Below are 19,244 nucleotides of genomic sequence, written 5' to 3' on the forward strand. Positions count from 1 at the left end.
CATTTTCAAATTTTTCGGCCAAAATTTGACTAAAATTTGAACAAAATTTGTCAAATTTAACAAATTTCGGCCAAAGATATATTTCACCCCAGGCTGAGATGGCCGAAATTCGGCCGAAATCCGTTTTTTTGGCCGAAATTCAAAACACAGCCACAGCATCGTCGGGCAGGCCGCCCTCATCCCCACTCTCTCTCATCCTCTAGGGATGGAGGGGCAGCCGCAATCCACCTCGAGGTAGAGGGGTAGGCAGAAAGATGGCGGGCGTTCAACTCGAGACGGTGAGGGCATGCACTCCCGGCCGCAGCGATGCTTCTCGATCTGCGCCGTCTTCAAGGGCGTGCAGCGACGAAGGTTGGCTCCCTTCTTCTCCATGGTCGCAGCATCGGGAGAGGAGTCAGCCCCGTGTGGTTCTGCGCCATGGCAAAAGTTAGAGAACAACGCGCTAAAAAATTAGCCAAAATGTGTGTGTATAGGATAGAACCCACGGTTTCCAGTGACTGACCATGTCGCTAGCCACTGTGTTAATAGACTTATTTGTCTAAAAACGCCAGCTCAATTTATAAAAACTACAGGCATGAAAATATATATTTTTCAATTTAAACATCGTTTACTTTTTCACAAATGTCAATATATTTAGACAAAAGGAACATTTTCAAAATTTGCTAAAAACTTTTCATAACTCAAGCATTTTTCGGGAATCTCAAACATTTTTTGTAAAATAGGGAACAATATTGAAGACGAGAACATTTTTCAAACTATGACCAACTTTTTCAATATGCGAACATTTTTTGAAAAACAGGAAAAAATTTGAAAAATGCCCCACAATTATGATTTTTTTCCAAAACACAAATATATTACGAAATTCTCCTGAACATTTTTTAAATTTGTGAACAATTTATGGAAACATGATTTTTGTTGAATTTGTGAAAAAATATGAAAACAGAAACATTTTTTGAATAAAATAAACAATTTTTTCCTTGCCAAAAAAATAAACAACTTTTTCAAAATGCGGACATTTTATGAAATTTCCCAAACACTTTTAAATTTTGGAAAGAAATATGTTTTTGAGAAAGGGAACTTTTTTGAAATCTGTACACGTATTTGGATTTGTGAACATAATTCAAATAATTCAGAAAAATTCTTAATTTATTTTTTTGGATTTCTGATTTTTTAAAAAAATAAATGAACAAATTTCGAAAATATTTAAAGTTTTTTGGATCTTTTATAAAGTTTAAAAACAAGAACAAATTCTGAAAAATGAACAAAATTTGAAAAATGCAATAACAAAAAAAATCAGAAAAAATGTTGGAGAAAGAAATAAATATGAAAAGGAAAGAAGAAAATAAAAGAAAGGAGAAAAGAAACAAAAAAGGAAAGAGAAAGAAAACAGGAAAAATAAAAATAACAAAAAAAGAAAAAACCTGTTCAAAAACCTTCTAGAAGGTTCCGAAAACCGGCAAAAACCAGCTGCGAAACCTCTAGAAGGTTCCCAAAACCGGAACCTGAAAACGATAAAGATGGGCCTGCCCATATCCATCGCTAGGTAGGTTGGGTGGCATGTGCGATCGGGGAGTTCCTGTGTCACGCTCTTCTATTACTATTACTATTACTACTACTAGTAGACTGCCCGTGCGTTATCATGGGCCAACAAATGAATTTATAAACAATACTCATTTTACTCCCATGAACAAGCACATTGCACGCAATGTTCAACCACAACACAAACACAAGTATCTTCCTCTCTATTCCAACATAAATTACCCTCTCAATCTATCGCCCCTTCTCAGCATGTGGCTTCTATGTCGGTGTTTTGTTGTCTCACTCTACTACATGCGTAACGTGGAACACCACCAACAAATGATGAGATATAATGCACCTCACCTTAGTACAAATAATAAGAAAAGGGGGCATATGGACATGGAAACATTCTCCCCACCACATGTTCATTCACAAACTAACTACGAATAATGCTCTATTTTCCCCGGGTTCTCCTTCCATCTCCACCTAAGATGTGTCTCCATCACTTTACCTAATAGGGTGACGACGGAGCATCAATATACAACAATCACACAACAAAGTCGCATCGTTGTCATTCCATATCTTCTTCCACAAGCCCTTCCACTTAAACTCTTTTGGCCATTGTTGCTCCGTTGTCACCCTATTCTAAATCTGCCTATGTTACCATCCTGGTCCAAATACACCCAATTTTTTCTCCAAGTTTTTTCTTATCAAGTTTGTACTTTCGACCTCGGAATTTTCATTGTTTGGAATGAGGAGGGTTTTAAGAGTTCACTTCTCTTAAAGAGAACAGAAAACATATTGATACAGATTCATTATGAACAAGACTCGGTGTTATTTATAACAATGAATACCAACACAAGGTAAGTTATTCAATGGAGTAGCTACATTGCTGTCTTTGTCAAAAAAGTTCTAAGAGCATCTCAAAAGCGGACTAGTGATGTTTCAAACTCCAGAAAACAAGAACTTCTTTCTACAATGTTGAAGCAGTCACTAAACCCTGCAATATGAGCATCAAAACATATGTAAAACATGCCTCCTTTCATATTTGTTGTCAGAAAGAAAGCAAGTGACTGATTACTGTTTTTATTGAACCTTCCAACTCCTGACCACAAGAACTTCCTACAATGTTGAAGCAGTTGCTAATTGCTGAAATATGGGCACCAAAACATAAACAAAGGACAAATAAAAATGCAGAGTAAAGGCAAAGTATATACATCGCACATGTGTGCCATCTAATGATTTGATACATGGATTGAGAGACCATTCGGCGAAACTGGAAGCAAGATGAGTATCCCGTCTGAACTATGATAAATGATTTGGGAAATAGTAAATGGAAGAGGAATGCAATCTTACTTTGCATTGATCCCATTCATGTGACCAAAAAAAGAAATAGATGGGAAATTGATTTTGTGGCAGTAGCAGATGCGCACCAATGGTTCCTTGCATCCGAATGCACCCAGAAATAATTATAGGAAATTAGTATGAATATATCAGGACCAAATTTATGTACATATAGTTATAGTGCTGCCACAAGCAAGGTCCATCTACGTACAGTAGTCCATTATGATTCTCCCCAACCTTGAAATTTGATACCAAAAAAAACCAACAAGGTGACACCAAAAAAGACCTGGAACGGAGACTACCAACTGCTCCATTAGGAGTAGAGATAATGCATGTTAAATTTCACACGTAGAGACAATATAACACAGACACAATTGCTTAATAATTGAAGTCCACTTCACTTGCAATGTAAATTGATAACAAAAAGATAATGATGCAAAATTAACCATATCTTGCTGTAGATAAGAATTAACATGTTGTATGATGTGACGATATTTTGATGGGTCTATGTCTTTTTCCCTGCCTTCTTTTATCTGGCCAGATACGCACATGCTAATAATATGTACCTTTTCACCCACCTTGTCTCGTAGATGGTCATGGTAGTGAGAAAACAGGCAATATATGTAAGCATTTTATCACCTGTAATTCTATGTTTAGAATATATTCATGTTATGTGATATTATATTGTTTATATTATTAATGAGCCAAGTTTGTTAAATATAAAAGGCAATATGACAAAGTAAGAGTCGATAATAACATTGAAAAAAAAAAACCTTGCGCGCTAACATTTAAATTGGCATCTTTTTTGTTTTTTATGAGATATCATCGATTCATTATGTTGTAAAACACTCGATGACTATTCGGCCCCTTTCAGCGAAGTCGGTTCAAAAATGGGTTCTTTTTGAACATCTCCAAAAACAATATCTATCTCTCCTATATTTTGAAAAAATGCACCTTTTGTATTATCATGTATAACATACATACAAAGAACGATTAGCTATATGCACATCTTCTCGTGTTGTTTCAGTCCGGTCTGTCATCGTTACATCAGTGCGGATGTCAGAACTCATTTTGTACTGCATCATATAACAAAAATGAAAGATTTAAAATAGATATATGGTAGTTTATACTACAATCATATAAACATAAATAATGTATACTATATGATAAAAATAAAAGAACTAACACAGCTGTTTCCATAATTTGTAAAAAAGAAAAACGGTTTTTTTTCCTTTTCACCTAACCTTTTTTTTGAAAGGTATCACCACAGCCAGTCTGCTTCTCTCCCTCTACTCATCTCCCCGCCGCGTCGCCCCCGGCCTCCGCCCTCACCCCCACAGCCACCACAAATCAACGACCTCGCCTCCCATGCGCCCCTTCTCATTCCCTCCCCCAGTTCATCGGAGAGGAAAATTGGCAGGTCGAGCGACCAGATCCGCCCACATCTGGCCCCGTTGCAAGTGGTGACGACCGCGGTGTTGGCGGGTGGCGCCAACACGCCGCTCTCGGCCATGGAGCTGCTCCCGCCGGGCCACCCGAACCCGTCCGTCGCCTGCTCGCCTCCCGCAGCGTCTTCTCCGAACACACAACCGACGGCGGTACGTGCTTGTGCTGGCGTGGCCGCGGCTCCACGAGGCCGTGCTCGACCCCGCCGGTGTCGAGCCCTTCGCGCGCGCCCACGCCGGCCTCCCCGCCTACGCCTACTACGGCCAGGACCGGGAGGCGAACGAGGTGATGCCCCGGGCCGTGACCGGCGTGTCGGAGCCATTCATGGAGGTGCTGCTGGACGGGTACTGCCCTGGTGGAGGGTTTGAGGGCGTGGCCATGCTCGTCGACGTCGGTGGCAGCTCCGGCGCCTTCCTCGCGATGATCATGAGCAGGGTGCCCACCATCCGCCAGGGACTCAACTTCGACCTGCCAGACGTCGTCGCCACCGCGCCTCCCATCTCTGGTGAGACCATCGATCCCCCAATCCGCTGGCCTTCCTGCCCGTTGTTGTTGCCATTGTCCTCTCCCCTGCTGTCTTCTCCTCATGACAGAGCTTTACCCGTCTGAATTTTTAGTGAAGAAGGTGCAGGCATGTAGCAACGGGAGCACGGGACGGCTTGATCTAAATGGCAAGCTGAAGTGCAGCATTCGTGTACTGACAGTAATACTCTAGGTACTAAAGTGCAGTGGTCATGTGATGTTAGTAATCTTGTACATACTATACGGTGGGTACTTAACTGCAGCCGTCGTCACCGACAGTAATCTAGTAAGTTGAAGCAGTGATTGAAAGTTGAAGCAGACTAACTAACAAACAAATCGGCAGAACATAGCACCACAATTGACCATGACAATGCCATGAGACCAATCGTTACCACCACCACACACAGAAAATCTAAAGAAACAGATGTTGTTTTTGGTATCAACATATGCAGGAGACGAGTTTGATAATGAGGTTTCAGAGCATACTTGGGGTAAACTATGCATAATGCACTCTTGCTGATACTGGCTTTAAGAGTTCACATGCTAATACTGAAGATAGTGTGCCATCCCTGTCCCTACCTAACATGGTAAAAATGAAAGGATAGGCACAATTTTTGCTATATTTTTTGTTAGTTGGTTTTGTAGCACACTTATGGTAAATGCATATGCATTCCTTAGCATCTTTGCTTCAGAATGTTTAACCTGTTCAGAGTTCACGGTGTCAACATCAACAGTAGATGAGTTACAAAAAAAGATGAGTTTGATAATGAGTTTTTTTAGGACCGATAATGTGGTTCACATGCTAATTTTGAAGATATTGTGTATACTGCAGTTTTATCATAGCTTCTCACCTGTGTTTTGTTACTCAAGAAACCACAATGAAGAAATCTAAGTCGTACATGGTATTTCTCTGTAAAATTGAACTGCTGCTGCATGAGCCAGAAGCTAATTATGAGCTGAAATCTACCATTTGTGTTGAGGCTTGAGACACACTCATATTGTTAATTGCTTGCCCTAAAAACTGTTTGTCTACTGATTGCCCTCAAAACTTTTTGTCTACTGCTTGCCTACTTAATTTTTTGTACATATGTACATGTGTGTGGTGAACTGGTGGATTCATGCCATGATTTTGCATTGTGCTTACAAGTCCTTAGAATCATCTAATGCCAAATAATCTGCTGGGCAGACACAATTGATTTATGTGAAATAGTAGATGAGTATAAAATTAATTTAGCTAGAGTGTTGGCATGATCTCATTGTGTTCCATGAATTTTGTTGTTCCATATCTAATAATTATTACACATTTATAGATAAGAAAAATATACACAGATGTTCATACCTAGATCCACTTGCTTTAGTTCTTGACTATCCTTGATGCTCATTCACTTGTTGATGTTCCTTGGTTATCTGTGATGGACGAGGGGGGAGAAGGGATGGCAGAGGAGGTTCACAATATATAGGACGACAAATTACATGGTATGTTCCTGTATGCGGCCCATCTCTTTCCTTTTTCCCTTATACATTCTTGTAGCAAAGTTATGAACATAATCTGTTGACTATTTTACCCCAACGTGAAAAAAATGAAGATACGAACATGATAGGCTATCAAATTTTGATTAATGCTTAACTCCAGAAGCACACCTGCCAATAAAGTACAGTAGTAAAGATCTAAAAAATCAGAACTTGCTAAATATTTTATTTAGTGTATTATTTGCAATTAGATATTTTATTATCGTTTATACACCAAGATTAGTTAACGCTCAAGGATTATTTATATTGCCTTTAAAGTAAGCTGATAGCAAAACATACCGCTTGCTATTTAAGAAAACTGATAGAAAACTGAAAGAGTAAACAAATTTATATTTGTCCCACTTAGTTGGTTATGATTTATGAATATTTACTGAAATTAGGTATTCACAGGAACAAAGAAAGACACTAATTTAGGTGTTATCTGAGAAAAAATCCATACCAAATTACCCGATTAGCATTTAGAAATTGTAAACTGACATGAAAACAATACAAATTTAGATGGTATTTTGATTCAAAATATCAGTTTGTGCTCCCAACATTATTTACTCTTACCCTCGCTCATGCTCCATATCCCCTGATGGCCTGATCCACAACCATTCTCTAAGCCTCTTGTGTGTACATGGGTAAGAAGGTCACATTTATACCATGATGCACCAGTTTGGTCACGATCTGCAATAGAACAAAGCCAAAGACGATAATGAAAATAACATCTTGTAAACAAATTATATGGACCGAGAAGTCCATTGGTAGTACTACTCTAGACAGGAACCAACATTTTTTAAGCTCATATACCATCAATCAGAAAGAATAGAACAAAGACATATAGGTAGATGCAAGGGGTAGCTATATTTACCGAAGACCAACTTGGGAGAAAACCTGACTTGCCCACCAGCTGCCGTTGCCGCCTCCAATAGCTATACTCACAAACAAAAGACATGTACGTAGATGCAAGGAAGATGAGGAGGAAGGATGAAATGTAGGTCAGATGGGAAGTACCTGTACAGATCAAAGCACCGCCGCCGTCTCTTGCTGGTTCTCCCGAGCCGTGGCCGGTCCAAAATTCTAGCCGCCGCGGCCGCCTCCAATTTGTTCGTAAGGGAGAGGGTTCGAGGCCGATGCCATGGTCGCCGTCTTGGGTGTTGGTGGCTGCTACACCACCGTTCGTGGCTTTTGTGCTCGCGAGGTTGAAGGCATGGATGCTTCATTTTGGATATGGAATCATTGATGATTGATTTTGTATATGGACTGATTGATGCTCGCCGTCTTTAATTATTTTTAATTGATAATTGAATAGATTGATCCTTGCCACGGTATGAATAGATATCTTAGGAAAGTTGTAATTGTGAAAGGAAAGAGTGGATAGTGATCGATTGTGGTACGTGAGGGACCCATGATCTCTACAGATAATATTCCATAACAAATTAAGTAGATACATAATGCTTTCATAATGAGATTTTTTTTCTATGGTGTATGATGCGTCTTTAAAATATTTTATTTGTTTCCTTAAAATCTATTATTTGTTTCCTAAAGAAATTTGCAATAATGGGAGGTATCGGTTGATTTGGGTAAGTTAGTAAAGTTAGATCCGTGATTGCGTGTACGTTTGGAAAGTGCTGATTTGCAAGAAAAGAGCTGAGGGGTAAATAAACCGGTGAATAAGAAACCAGTGTTGATGGGGAGGTGGGAGGAGGGACGAAAAAAACCGGACGAAGGTGGGAGGGTAGATGAAATAAAACCAGCGAAAAATAACCGGCGGACTGTTCACCAACTGCTCCATTAGAAATAGAGATTAAAAAGCAAATTTTGAATTACCCTATAGCCACACTAGAAGATGTACACAGGACTATCAGTGACGTCCGATTATTCCCACTAAGTTATATCTAACAGTCTATATTACATCAAGGTTTCGTGACACAAACAGACGTCCCAGATTAAATATTCTACCGGCAGACTATCCTGCTTATATCCTGCCCCTCCCCTTGGGCGCAAATCACGCCCCATATTAGCATGCCCACCCCACGCTCCTCCCCTTTCGATTGCCGCTAGCGCCGCTCCCTGTTGGGGAACGTAGTATTTCACGTAAGATCTATCTAGGAGAAGCATAGCAACGAGCGGGTAGAGTGTGTCCACGTACCCTCGTAGACCGAAAGCGGACGCGTTAAGTAACGCGGTTGATGTAGTCGAACGTCTTCGCGATCTAACCGATCAAGTACCGAACGCACGTCACCTCCGCGATCTGCACACGTTCAGCTCTGTGACGTCCCTCGAACTCTAGATCCAGCTGAGGCCGAGGGAGAGTTCCGCCAGCACGACGGCGTGGTGACGGTGATGATGAAGTTACCAGCGCAGGGCTTCGCCTAAACACTACGACGATATGACCGAGGTGGAAAACTGTGGAGGGGGGCACCGCACACGGCTAAAGATCAACTTGTGTGTCTATGGGGTGCCCCCCTCCCCCGTATATAAAGGAGGGGAGGAGGTGGCCGACCAACAAGGGGCGCGCCAGGAAGAGGGGAGTCCTACTAGGACTCCAGTCCTAGTAGGATTCAGCCCCACCCTTTCTTCCTTCTACCGGAGGGGGAAAAGGGGAAGGAGAGGGAGTAGGAGAAGGAAAGGGGGGTGGCCCCCCTTCCCGAGTCCAATTCGGCCTCCTCCCTTGTGGGGGGCGCACCAGCCCCTTGTGGGCTGGTTAGCCTCCCTCCTATGGCCCATAAGGCCCATATCTTTCCCCGGGGGTTCCAGTAACCTTCCGGTACTCCGGAAAAATGTCCGAATCACTTGGAACCATTCCGATGTCCGAATGCAACCTTCCAATATATGAATCTTTACCTCTCGACCATTTCGAGACTCCTCGTCATGTCCGTGATCTCATCTGAGACTCCGAACAAACTTCGGTTATCAAATCACATAACTCATAATACAAATCGTCATCGAATGTTAAGCGTGCGGACCCTATAGGTTCGAGAACTATGTAGACATGACCGAAACACATCTCCGGTCAATAACAAATAGCGGAATCTGGATGCTCATATTGGCTCCTACATATTCTACGAAGATCTTTATCGGTCAAACCGCACAATAACATACGTTGTTCCCTTTGTCATCGGTATGTTACTTACCCGAGATTCGATCGTCGGTATCATCATACCTAGTTCAATCTCGTTAGCGGCAAGTCTCTTTACTCGTTCCGTAATGCATCATCCCGTAACTAACACATTAGTCACATTGCTTGCAAGGCTTATAGTGATGTGCATTACCGAGAGGGCCCAGAGATACCTATCCGATACACGGAGTGACAAATCCTAATCTTGATCTATGCCAAACCAACAAACATCTTTGAAGACACCTGTAGAGCATCTTTATAATCACCCAGTTACGTTGTGACGTTTGATAGCACACAAGGTGTTCCTCCGGTATTCGGGAGTTGCATAATCTCATAGTCAGAGGAACATGTATAAGTCATGATGAAAGCAATAGCAATAAAACTAAACGATCATTATGCTAAGCTAACGAATGGGTCTTGTCTATCACATCATTCTCCTAATGATGTGATCTCGTTCATCAAATGAAAACACATGTCTATGGTTAGGAATCTTAACCATCTTTGATTAACGAGCTAGTCAATTAGAGGCATACTAGGGACACTCTGTTTTATCTATGTATTCACGCATATACTAAGTTTCCGGTTAATACAATTCTAGTATGAATAATAAATATTTATCATGATATAAGGAAATATAAATAACAACTTTATTATTGCCTCTAGGGCATATTTCCTTCACTCCCCTCCCCTTCCGGCCGCCGCCACGCGCTCCTCCACGCCAGACCGCCGCCCCATGTTCCTCCGCACCAGGCCGCCGCCGTCGTAGTTCTCCAGGATCCAAGACAAAGCTCGTGATGAAGGGCTTGGAGCTGGCCGGGCGAAGGTGCTGGAGGTCGGCTCCTTCTCCACAGCCGCGCCCCGGGACGGGAGCCTCCGCATGCTCCTGCTCTGGCGACGACGCAGCCGTTCTTCCACTGGACCACTCTATCCCCCGCTACATGTGTGCCGCCTCGGATCTCCATCTCGATCTGTGATGTGCGTGCCGGTGCTGTGAAGTAGGATCCGGTGCTTCCCAAATCGGTGGGTCTTCTCTCCCCTCCCTTCTTTCTCCAATCTCCACCCCCAACCCGTTGGTAATTCTAGACGATGATGCATACTTAATGTAAATCCAATGTTGTTTGTTCAGATAGTAATGCACAAAGTTCGGCGTATGCTGTTCTCGGTTCAGTGCTAGCAGATCCTGTAATGTCTCAATTTCATTTATCCTATCATCATTTGGGTCTAGCAAATTTATGTTCATGCCTACATCTATAGTAGCCCCCTTCAGAGTTGTAACTTATAATGTAGACTGTTAGTGCTTATATGCTTAGTAATTATGCATGTCATGCTAATATTCATGCAGTATGTAGGACACGATTGGAGACTCTGGAATTTGCATTCATTCAACGATTATTATATTTAGAACAGTACATGTTGTGATTGATGATGGTGGAAATTGCAGGGATTCTATTTACTTATTTTTGTGAGGAGGAATTATCTCCAAGGTTGCCAAACCTGCTGAGGTATTAAATATTGTAGATTATTGAAAAAACAATGGATTTAACTAAGTGTTCTTGTTTAGGATGAGCAGGAAACAAGCATATAAGCACTATAGATTATCCTATACATTTCCTTTATTAACAGAAATGGCAATTCTATAATCTGTTAGGCATTACATCTCTGTTTTGTGCAGGAAACTTCAGAAGTTAGGCTGTTCTTTGTAAATGACTTCTCAAGACTGGTTTGACTTCTGTTCCGGTGGTCACAAAATACTCATGGGATTTCATTTGAATGGTTATTCCTGAGATTATGCTGAACTAAATATGAGCAGTTCAGTGTGGTGTTTGGTTTGAATGGCGAATTTGGTGCGGTGTTTCTGCAGGAGTTTCTAATCTAAAGCAAGGGTGAGCAAAAAGGAAGGAGGCGCCGACACGGGCAACAGTGGCGGGGCTGGCCGCTGGCGGACGCAATAATTAATCATTGTTCCTCAGAGCCACCATCACTATGTTGCTGCACAATCTCAACCAGGAGAAGTCTTCTTATGTGGCGCATATTAACACTTACCAAGGTGAAGACCCATTGTTGATGAAGTACTTGCTAATTTACCCATCCAGCAACCAGCTATTTGACATGGCTTTCTAGCTAGCTACAGGGTGCATGCTCATTTACACTTGCGAGCCGTAGCTGATGTTAATTTATTGATCCATAGGTTGATCAATGTAGCTGTATGTGGAACCATTGGTGAGAGAGCAATAAATAAGAAAAGAGTTTGTAACCCATGGGAGAGGAATCAAAATCACATGATGTGTCTCAACTCTGCAAAGGCCACTGGATGTATTGTTGTCAACATTGGCACGCAGGATTTAGTGGAAGGAAGGGTATGTCTTTCCCCACTTGTTATCCTTTCTTATAGGCCACGATGTAGTGTGATTGGTATACAAATGTTGCAAAGCTCTGAACTACCCTTTTCGCAGTAACTTAAATCATGATGTCTCCCTTTAATTATGTCATATCCGGTATCGTGATATTAAATATTGTGTGATGAATTGGCAGGTAAATTTAGGTACCAAATACTCTTATCAGTCAATATTGTTTAAGGCCCAAATTTTTGATTGAACTTTTGGTCAGTTTCAAAAATTTGTTCACAATATTCAGGTCCAAATATATGTAACAACCTATTTGAGCAAGTTGGAAACACATTCGGATCAGGATTAGTACATCATGCATCTGCTATCTTATTTTGCCTTTGTAATCGTAATAGATGTCTCTAGCTTCAGTATGCTGTTAATTAGTGCACTTCCACTTCCTTCAAAATGAATTTTTTTTGTGTCCTAATGCCTTAGATTTGGTGGAAAGGAGAGAGAGAGGCTGAAAAGGAAAAAACTTATGGAATTGAGCGCCAAAGAGGGGGGCACCCATAGTTAAAATGTTGTGGTCTTAGTAACACCAAGAATCTGTCATAGTAATTGGCTTTCGCTATTCACTTGCTGATTAGCCCATAGTTCAGCATCAGCTCACACTTTTTTGTGCTCCAGTTTTCGGCCATCAGATTTCCCTGAGAATCAAGGGAAAGGAAGAGGAAAGGAAAATGTTGATAGATGCTCCGTTATAAGTGTTTACGTCGTGCAGGTTGGTTCAGTCTATCTGATCTGGGTACACAACAGCTTATTTGTAAGAAAACTCAAGAACACACTTCTGTGATTTGTCGTGTAATATGTTGATAGATCTGTGGTTAGGGAGCACACTTGGATTACATGGTTTCCACTTTAGCCCGCTTGCTTATCTGTTAATGTTCATCTTTTTTAGCTATCATCCAGAAACTTTAATCTATTGTGCAGAATACATTTCTTCAGAGAAACCGTTGGTGTGTGCAGAATATATTTCTTCAGAAAATGTGTTATTGTGCAGAAACTACAATGAAGTTGTCGGGGAGAAGATCCAGTCAACTCAGCTACATCGGGTTGGGTCAAAGTGACTCGTACGTTTTCCTGATCTGATCCTATCTCGATGTATTTCTGTTAATAAGCACATTTTGATACTTTGGAGGCATGTCGTATAATTATCGATAACATGGTGGGTTTTGTACATATTCAGATCCTTCAAACGGTCTATTGTGCATCGAAAGTCACGTTCATCTCCGGCAAATTCCACCGTAGCCTCGGTCATACATGTGCTTCGATCTATTTTCGTATTCTTTTCGTGGGTGTTTGACAAATGGTTCACAAACTAAGCTCATGTTAAACATGCACAACTATTTAAGATAGTTTCACCTCTCTTATGTACTTGCAGATTGACATCCATTGCCAATTTGTATTGTTTCTAAACTGAAAAAATGATGTCCTCTTGTTCACTGATTATCTATGAACTGAAATGATGCCCTCATGTACTTCATTGGTCTTTCATATGCTGGTTGTGCACACAGGCATTAGCTTGTCCTTTTCTACTTTATTTGTTCAGTTCACTGGAAATGAAAAAACCGCCTGAAATTTTAATGCACGTGCCACCTTCGATCTTCAGTACCTTAATATATCTTGTTAAGCTTACCTGTAAAGGTTATCATAAACCATAACTATCTAACATGTATTGCACTCTGACCAGATGTAGTAATTCGCAACAGCAGTGACATGGTTCAGTTCAGCATGGGGAGCAACTACGTCTACAATGTCCACTCCTATTGGTCTCTGACCTGTCAAACAAGAAGACATGGTGCAGCTAACTGCTGAAAAGCGTATGACTGTGGTCCTCTTGACAACGAAGACGAAGACGCTGCAGACCAAGCCTTTGCGTTCTCCAGTTTCATGCAGGAGTTCCGCAAGATGGCCAATGTTGTTAAGAACCAGGTCACTGGCAACTACTACATGGCTGACTTGACCAAACCCGCTCTTGCAAGACTTCAATTTACCGCAACCTGGTAAATTTACCGCAACCTGGTAAATGATGAGTATAATGAATGATGCGCTCAGCAGGCTGGTTGTGCGAGTAGGTTCAACATTTGTACCCCATGACTATGTCTCGAGAATTGATTGGGACATTCCCCTTTTCTTTACCGAAAAAGATTTTCGCCCCGCTTTATATATAAAGCACCAAACCACAAGCATCCAGTACAACGACACGCCACGCCACCGCAACACACGCACACACACCCAAAACAGGATACATAGGCGCTGAGTGCAGCAACACCACTCCTAGCACTACCGCCTCGAAGATATGAAGCTACATATGACGAACCATGTGCTCCAAGGCAGCGCCTTCAGGAAGGATACGACGCCGGAGCGCCGCCACCGCCCGATCCAAGGATCAGAGTTTCCCCCGAAGCCGCATGATGGGCAATAAGAACCGCGACGACGCCTTCAAGAAGGGAGCGATCTTTGCCTCCGCTGGTCTGTCCGAAGATAGAGCAGGTTTTCACCTTGGCCAACAATCACCGCCACCGAACGCCACACCCCGGCACCACGCCGCCCACACGACCATGATGACCGGGCAGCATCAAGGCACGGGCTTTGTCCAAGAGCACCGCGCAACCACCACCACCAGGGCCGCCGCCCCGGCATCCAAGGCCTAAACACCACCTCATCCAAGAACCGCCGCTACCCCAACCAAAAGAGACTGAGCGGCCCCTAGCATCTGGCCACCATCGACTCGTCCTGCTGCATCGTGCGCGAGACCAGCTCGGTCCTGTCACCAGGTGCGAGACGAGCTCGGTCCTGCAGCTGTGCGCGAGACGGACTCGGTCCTGCTGCCAGGCGCGAGAAGATATCGGTCCTGCAGCCCGGGCGCGAGACGAGCGATGGACCAAAGCTGGGGACGAGCCAACTCTCCGGCGAAGATTGCGCCCGGGCACCGAGAAGAGGGGTCGAAGGCCTACACAAGCCGCTCACCGACGGGCCGACGCCGAAGAGGTCCAGCCGCCGCCGTGAGACGAACCCGACCACCGCCAAGGGCCACCATCACGCCGTGGCAGCCCCATCCACGCCGAGCACAACCCGCGGCACCTGCCATCGCTGGATCGGCCGGGGGCCGGCAGGCCCGCCACCACTAGGGAGCGCCGCAGCAGGGGGCGGTCACCGAAGCCGGCCACCACCGGCAGCGAGCCGGAGTCCCGCCACCACAGAGGCCCAGGCCACCCGCGCCGCAGCAGGGGGCGGTCACCGAAGCCGGCCACCACCGGCAGCGAGCCGGAGTCCCGCCACCACAGAGGCCCAGGCCACCCGCGCCGCACAGAGGCTCAGATCTGAGCCGCCGCCGGGAGCAGAGAACGCCCCAGCCCGCACCAGCCACTCCACGCCGCCGCCTGCAGGCCGCGCCCCCGTCGCCAGCCACCGCCGCCGCGCCCTGAGCTCGCGCCGCGCCGCCGCCCAGCCCAGATGGCCCGCGCCATCCCGCGCCGTGCGGGGGGAGGAAGAGGCCCCGCCGCCGCCCGAGCTGGCCGGGCTTTGCCCGCCAGCACGCGGGGGCGGCGGCTAGGGTTCCCCCCCCCCCCCCCCCCCCCGCCCCCCCGGGGGGGGCGGGGGGGGGGGGGGGGGGGGGCCCCCCCCCCCCCCCCCCGCGGCGCTCGCGGGAGCGGCCAGGGAGGGGAGGGAGTCGCTCCCCCCTTTTCTTTAGAGATGAAGGGAACATTTGCACTCCCTCTATGCCATGCCTGCGAGCATGATTACTTATTGTACCATGTTCATTTTTGTTTATGTTTTTGAAACCTGTATATCATTTATGTGTGCGAACCGGTGATGTCTTTTTAAAAATACATTTTGTTGTGCATTGATTTCTTCATAGTCATGCCTTCGTCTATTTTTCAAAAATTTCATAATATCAATGTCAAATTTATATTCACATGACTTGTTTCGAAAAGGATTTAGTCTAGAAAATCGTGATATACTTTTTAGAAAAATTCCCTCCGACATTGTCAGTTTACTCATGATCGACAAATATGTTCACTAAATATTGCCTTGTGTTAGCACACTATTATATTTTTGTTCATTGTTTTCTAGAAAGAATGATGATTTTTTACAGTATAATACGTGCGTTGCACGTGCACATTTACTAGTTGCGTCAAAGAGTCCACGTTTCGCACAGGGTTTAGCTCACCTGGGCCGGCACATTTAGCGCTCGCACGGTCAAATATGTTCACTAAATATTGCCTTGTGTTAGCACACTATTATATTTTTGTTCATTGTTTTCTAGAAGGAATGATGATTTTTAAATATTGCCTTGTGTTAGCACACTATTATATTTTTGTTCATTGTTTTCTAGAAGGAATGATGATTTTTTACAGTATAATACGTGCGTTGCACGTGCACATTTACTAGATGCGTCAAAGAGTCTACGTTTTGCACAGTGTTTAGCTCACCTGGGCCGGCACTTTTAGCGCTCGCACGGTGGAAAACACGAAAAAAAGTAACCCTCGTGCTGGGATTCGATCACTTGACCTCGGAACAAAGAGCAAGCTGAGGTAGCCATTGCAACAGATTAGCTTTTGAGCCAAACCTCCAGCGCAACGCTAAAAGAACTAAACTACAGCGGTAAAAAGTTAAACATTGGCAAAAAAATCCCAAAAACAAACGTACAAGTGAGGATCGAACAAACGACCTCGTACAACTAAACCAGGTCACTAGAGACCCTCGAGCATTTCACGAAAATAGGAACATTTTTGGGGATTCTCAGGCATTTTTTAAAAAAGAAAAGAAATTGTAAACAATACCATTTTTTTGAAATTAAGACCAAATTCTAGAAAAACAAAAAAAATCAGGAAAACATGAATAAAAAATTGAAATGATTTTTTTTAGAAATTACGAACAATTTTTACAAAGCATGAATAATTTCAAAATTGCCCGAACTTTTTTTAATTTTGGAAAAAAATTGGAAATATGAAATGTTTTGAATTTGTGAAGAAATTTGGAAAGCTGGAACATTTTTGGTAATTCCTGAACATGTTTTGAATTTCTGAAAAAATGTTGAATATATTTTAAAAGTCTCCAAACATTATTCGAATTTGGGAACAAATTTTCATAAAATGAACATTTTTTTAATTTGTGAACAAAATTTGAAAAATGAACATTTTTAAAAATTTCCCAGCATTATTGGAATTTGGGAACAAATTTTCATAAAAATGAACATTTTTTTAATTTCTGAACAAAATTTGAAAGTATGAACATTTTTTAAAATTTTCCAACATTATTTGAATTTGTGAACAAATTTTCCAAACATGAACATTTTTAAAATTCACAAAAATTTACGAAATTTGAGAACAAAAAATGAAAATGCGAACATATTAAAAAATTTCTGAACAGTTATTGAAAAAGAAGAATAAATTTGAAAACCAGAATAAAAAAGGAAAGAAAAGGAGAAAGAGAAACAAGAAAAAAACGAAAATGAAAAATGAATAAAGAAAAGGAGAGAAAGTAAACAGAAAAGACTGGTTGAGGAACCTTCTAGAAGGTTCCCAAAACTGGAAAAACCGCCTGGAACCGTCCAGAAGGTTCCCAGTACCAGGAACCGTTGAACGCACGCTTTGGTTCTAAACGGTCCGGCCCGTGTTCGTCGATGGCTTCTATCGCGTCAAATAGGAAAACCCGGAGGTCTCCAGCAAAGAGCTCCTATGTGACGCTCTCTGCGTCAAGCAGTCGAGCGATCGCATAGGGGATCGGGAGACTGGGCCGGCCCATCTCTCTCGTGAACAGTAGCTCACACTGGAATAAAAACGTCAAATAGGAAAACCCGGAGGTCTCCAGCAAAGAGCTCCTATGTGACGCTCTCTGCGTCAAGCAGTCGAGCGATCGCATAGGGGATCGGGAGACTGGGCCGGCCCATCTCTCTCGTGAACAGTAGCTCACACTGGAATAAAAACGTCAAATAGGAAAACCCGGAGGTCTCCAGCAAAGAGCTCCTATGTGACGCTCTCTGCGTCAAGCAGTCGAGCGATCGCATAGGGGATCGGGAGACTGGGCCGGCCCATCTCTCTCGCGAACAGTAGCTCACACTGGAATAAAAACGTCAAATAGGAAAACCCGGAGGTCTCCATAAATATTGCCTTGTGTTAGCACACTATTATATTTTTGTTCATTGTTTTCTAGAAGGAATGATGATTTTTAAATATTGCCTTGTGTTAGCACACTATTATATTTTTGTTCATTGTTTTCTAGAAGGAATGATGATTTGAACAGTAGCTCACACTGGAATAAAAACGTCAAATAGGAAAACCCGGAGGTCTCCAGTAAAGAGCTCCTATGTGACGCTCTCTGCGTCAAGCAGTCGAGCGATCGCATAGGGGATCGGGAGACTGGGCCGGCCCATCTCTCTCGCGAACAGTAGCTCACACTGGAATAAAAAAAGATGCGTTGTCACGAATCGAACACTAGACCTGCTGCTTTCGAGCAACGATTCAAACCAGTTGAGATAGCCAGCTTTCTTGATCACAGAACATTGCAAAACCTTAAGAGAACTCAAATGCCGATCCGAACATTTTTCAAAATTTCGAACACAAAACATTTTTTTCAAAAACAAAACGTGATTGTTTTATCAAACGCGAACATTATATTTTTTTCGCAAATATCGAGAAACCTCAAACATTTTTCGACACACAAACGAATTTTGGAGACGCGAACATTTTTTTTAGAACGGAAACATTTTTTAAACTACCCAAAAAACTGAACAGGAACAATTTTTCATATTTCAAACAAAATTTGGAAACACGAACAACTTTTGCAGACGAACATTTTCTGAAACTCCAGAACAAAGTTTGAAAAAATGAACATTTTTAAAAATTTGCAAACAATTTTGGAAGCGGAACAATTTTTGAAACTCCGAACAAAACTAGTAAATAAGAAAAAAAATTGAAATTTGCAAACAATTTTTGAAAAGGAACATTTTTTAAAACTCCCGAACAAATTTATGGAATTTACGAGCATTTTTCAATTTGTGAGCAAAATTTGAAAACATGAACATTTTATAAATTTGTGAACAAATTTGGAAAGCTGGAACACTTTTTGAAATTCCTAAACATTTTTTGAATGCACACAAATTTTTAGAACATGGACAATTTTGAAAAATAGGAACATTTATTGAAACTCACGAACAGAAATTGAAAAATGAACATTTTTCTTAAATTTGTGAACAAATTTTGCAAAGTTGTGAAATTAAAAAAAAACATAAAGCAAAGAAACAAAAACTAAAAAAAGAAAAGAAACAGAAAATGAAAAAAACGAACTAAAAAAAACGATAGAAAGCCGAAAAAACCCAGAAAAAATGATACAGGAAAAAACCCGGTTTAGGGAACCTTCTAGAAGGTTCCCAAAACCGGTTGGACGCA

At 42.5% G+C, this 19,244-nt stretch overlaps 1 long non-coding RNA gene across 9 annotated transcripts; it reads left to right on the forward strand.

The window, feature by feature from the left end:
* Positions 1 to 4,136: 4,136 nt before the first annotated feature.
* LOC125517495 lies at positions 4,137 to 13,996 on the forward strand. 9 transcript variants are annotated; one of them, XR_007287628.1, is made up of 11 exons: positions 4,137 to 4,813; positions 4,926 to 6,306; positions 10,127 to 10,483; positions 10,905 to 10,965; positions 11,136 to 11,236; positions 11,325 to 11,510; positions 11,652 to 11,820; positions 12,478 to 12,571; positions 12,851 to 12,920; positions 13,037 to 13,103; positions 13,541 to 13,996. It is a non-coding gene; the product is annotated as an uncharacterized LOC125517495 (long non-coding RNA). The 9 variants fall into 9 exon arrangements; XR_007287631.1 differs by lacking the exon at positions 13,037 to 13,103 and having other exon boundaries at positions 4,139 to 4,813; positions 4,926 to 5,023; positions 6,262 to 6,306; XR_007287630.1 differs by lacking the exon at positions 13,037 to 13,103 and having other exon boundaries at positions 12,781 to 12,920.
* The last annotated feature ends 5,248 nt before the right edge of the window (positions 13,997 to 19,244 follow it).

Source organism: Triticum urartu, chromosome 6 (assembly GCF_003073215.2).
Source record: "Triticum urartu cultivar G1812 chromosome 6, Tu2.1, whole genome shotgun sequence".
Classification (NCBI taxonomy): domain Eukaryota; kingdom Viridiplantae; phylum Streptophyta; class Magnoliopsida; order Poales; family Poaceae; genus Triticum; species Triticum urartu.